This window comes from Colobus angolensis, unplaced genomic scaffold (genome assembly GCF_000951035.1).
Source record: "Colobus angolensis palliatus isolate OR3802 unplaced genomic scaffold, Cang.pa_1.0 Scaffold155, whole genome shotgun sequence".
Classification (NCBI taxonomy): Eukaryota; Metazoa; Chordata; class Mammalia; order Primates; family Cercopithecidae; genus Colobus; species Colobus angolensis.
The window spans coordinates 4,631,352-4,635,208 of NW_012114655.1; positions in this window are offsets into that span (position 1 = coordinate 4,631,352).

The following is a 3,857-nucleotide window of genomic DNA, read 5'->3' on the forward strand; positions in this document are numbered from 1 at the left end:
CCTTCTTCCTCTCCTCATTTTTCAGTTTCCTTTACTAATTACGTCCCATGATGCCTTTCTCCTTTAATTAGACATCGTAAAGAACTGAAGATGTTCTTTTACTTGTTATTGTTAGGTATTTATGTTCATCTTAATAATTAAAAGCAAATAAATGAATAGATTTTTTTATTTAATATTAAAGAGATGTGGATAAATACACCCAAATAAGTGTATTTTTGGCTCTGGGTTCAGATTTTTTCTGTTAATAAATGGCTTATAGTTAGAGAAAAACAGATCTTCCACCCCACTGCAGGGATAGAGTCACAGTCCAACAAAAAAATGATGTATTCATTTATCCAAGATGTTTCTCTTTTTAAAATACATACCTTCAGTTTTATTTAAATTGTTTTAGACATAGCCAAAAACAGAACGGTCTCGATCTCCTGACCTCGTGATCTGCCTGCCTTGGCGTCTCAAAGTGCTGGGATTACAGGCATGAGCCACCGCACTAAGCCTATTTTCTTTTTTTAAATAGTAGCCATGCTAATAAGCGGAAAGTGGTATCTCGTTGTCATTTTGATTTGCATTTTCCTAATGATTAGTGACTTTGAGCATCTTTTCATATGCTTGTTGGTCATTAGTATAACTTGAGAAATGTCTATTCAAGTCCTTTATCCATTGTTTAACTGGATCATTGTCATTGTCATTTTGTTGTTGTTGTTCAGTTATAGGAATTCTTTCTATATTTTGAATACCAACCCCTTATCCAATATACAGTTTGTGAATATTTTCCCTGATTCCACTGGTCGCCTTTCCACTCTGTTGTTTGTGTCCTTTCATGCACGGAAATTTTTATTTTTAATGTAGTCTAATTTGTCTGTTTTTTTCTTTTGTTGCCTGTGCTATCGATGTTATAGCTAAGAAACCATTGACAAATCCAATCTCATGAAGTTTTACCATTTTCTTCTAAGAGTTTTATAGCTTTAGCTCTTACATTTAGATCTTTGATCCATTTTGAATCAATTTTTGTATATGGTGTTAGGTAAGGGTCCAACTTCGTTGTTTTGTATGTGAATTTCTGGTTTTACCGACATCATTTGTTGAAAAGAACTGTCCTTTCTACATGGAATGGTCTTGACGCTCTTGTTGAAATCACTTTCAATTTTTGTGACAGTTTATTTCTGGGATCTCTATTCTATTCCATAGGCCTATTTGTCTGTCTTTATACCAGTCCCCCACTATTTGGATTACTATAGCTTTGTAGTAGGTTTTGATGTTTCTTACATTTGATATGTTAGTTTATATAATTAACTTTTGGTACATGATTTGAGATGAGAATTCATTTACCTTTATTTTTGTCAAATCACATTGGTAAGTGGAAACCATTCATAGTGGGAGGGATTGCCCCCCAAAAATCAGTAAACATTACAAATCTGAGCTTTTCTCTGCACCCCAAAGAGATTGTTAAACCTTGAGGTGCAAACTACTGTTTCAGACTCTACATTTTAAATTGCTTTTGAGTTTTATTAACAATACCTACTACTGCAAACTTCACATTCTTGAGTTTTTGACTTTCAGTTATAGCACAAATTCATGATTCATAAATACAATGTACATGCTATATATTCAAATAATTCAAGAAGGATATTTGAGAAATATATTTCCTGAGCCCTTGTGCAATATATGAATGACTACTAAGCTGGATAAAGAACTGTGCCCTTCAAATCCCTGAACCTAACTGTGACATTTCTCCTGAAACAATGCTATGAAGAAGTCTGAAGTCACCTTGATTCTTACTCCTTTGTAGATAACCTGTGTTTTTATGACTGCATCCTTGTAGAATTTTTCTCTTTATTCTTCAAGGTAAAAATGGTGTCAGAAAAAGTCTAAATGTGGGTCTTTCCCATTAATTTTACCCGGAATGTGGTAGGTGCTTGTTACCTGTGAACCAGCTCCTGTTTCAGCTTTGAAAAGTTGTAGTTAAAATTTTTTTTTCTTACTGGTTCTCATGATTCACTATGTTTTATTCCTTCTTGATTGTTCTTAGAAAACCTGTACTCTCTATATAGGATCTCCTTTTCTCCCCTCCGTGTTATTTTTCATTGCGTTTGTCTCTGTTGTTCTCCACATTTTTTTTTTTTTTTTTTTTACCAGAGATCTTTCTCCTTTCTCTTAAGAGGATCAAAAAAGCAAATTAAAATAGGAGGTAGAGGAAAAAGCATTAAGTTTTGTGTAAAAGTTATTACAATATTGGTATTTGTTCAGGAGAAACACCTATAACCAGGAACAACAAACTTTTCTTTTTCTAAATAAGCTACATTGCCCATTATTTTAGTAGGCAGTACCTTGTAATTGTTATGTGTTTTTTATTATTCTTTTACATGTCTTAAAATTTTGCCAGCAAAGGCTTACTAGTACTGCTGAAAAGACACTTTTCCTGCTTACTTGGGAAAGTTTGCTCTCTGAATTAAAAAATAAACAAAGAGTGACAGCGCTGTCATCCTTTTCTTTCTTCTCCTCTTTATCCTGACCCCTCCCTCATTCTGCCTTCTTCCTACCCTCTTCTGCTTTTCCCCATAGGCCATCAGAGTACTTCTGCATAAACAACAGGATCTGACTCCAGGTCTCCCAGGACGGAAGGGGCACTTGCAGGCCCATGTGCTCAATGGCAGGGTAAGAACAAGGGCTGGAACCCAGGCAGGCGCTCTATGTTCTCTGGAGGGAGGGCACATAGCACGCAGACTCCGGCGTGGGCATCCCTTTGGCTGAATTTGACTTCTGGTAATTCCCACTTCCTTAAACCACTCTCTTAAGCCCTGCAGAACATCTCAGTGGCCCAGCCTACTTACAAGTTGTCCCCTGTTGAATGGGGTAGGAGGAAAAGATCTCGAGCAGGAGGCACAAGGGAAGATGGTCCAAAATGGAGATGGGGTCGCTGGTAGGAAAGGTTTGCATATTGCACAAAAATGACCACTACAAATTTAATTTCATCAAAGTTATGCTTTAAAAATGCAACCAAAAATTCAAGATGAAAATACCCTAAGACACAGAAATTCCATTCTAAGGCAGACACTAAGAAAAACTCTCATACCTGTGTACAAAGAGACAGGCACAAGGATGTTCACTGCAGTAACATAAGAGGGCAAAAAATGGAAACACCTAAATGTCATCAACAGGGTAAGTGGTAAGTGTATTGTGAAATATTCACATGGTAAAATACTATTGCCAGTTTAAATCAATGAACTAAAGCCACATGTGCCAACTTGAATGAATTTTGATAATGTGATGAGTGAAAAAGTCATACATACACTATGGTGACGTTTATATAAAGTTTAAAGCCCCACAAAACAATACATATGGTTTAGGAATATGTTATATGCGGCGTAAGTATAAAAACATGAGTAGAAAGGAACAACTGATGTTGGCAGAAAGGTTTCCATTGGTCTTCACATGTCAGCATGTCCTGCCAGTCAGTTACCGGTGTCCTTGGTTCTGAACCATTCCTTGAAGGATGTTTGTATAGCCTTGGAAGATGGAGACAAGGAGCAAGGGCCAGACATGGCCACTGCCAAGGATAAAAGGCTCAGGTCCCAGAACTCAGGGCTCCTTTCTTATAATGCAGCCTCCTGTGCGTGTAGGTGTCGTCTGACTCTCTTTGCATTGCCCTGTGGGAACTGGGGCTCGGGTTATTGGTGCAAAAATGCTGATGCTGCTGTTGCTGTGGAACAAATTTTCCTTTGTTTCTGACCCGGGAGTCTTATGTCTTCTGCCAGCATCTAAGAAACAGTAATGGGCTAATTTATTCGTTTCAAAAAGTAACTAATAAATTATTACTAATTTATGAGTAAAATTTTAGATTCTTTTTTTTTTTTTTTTTT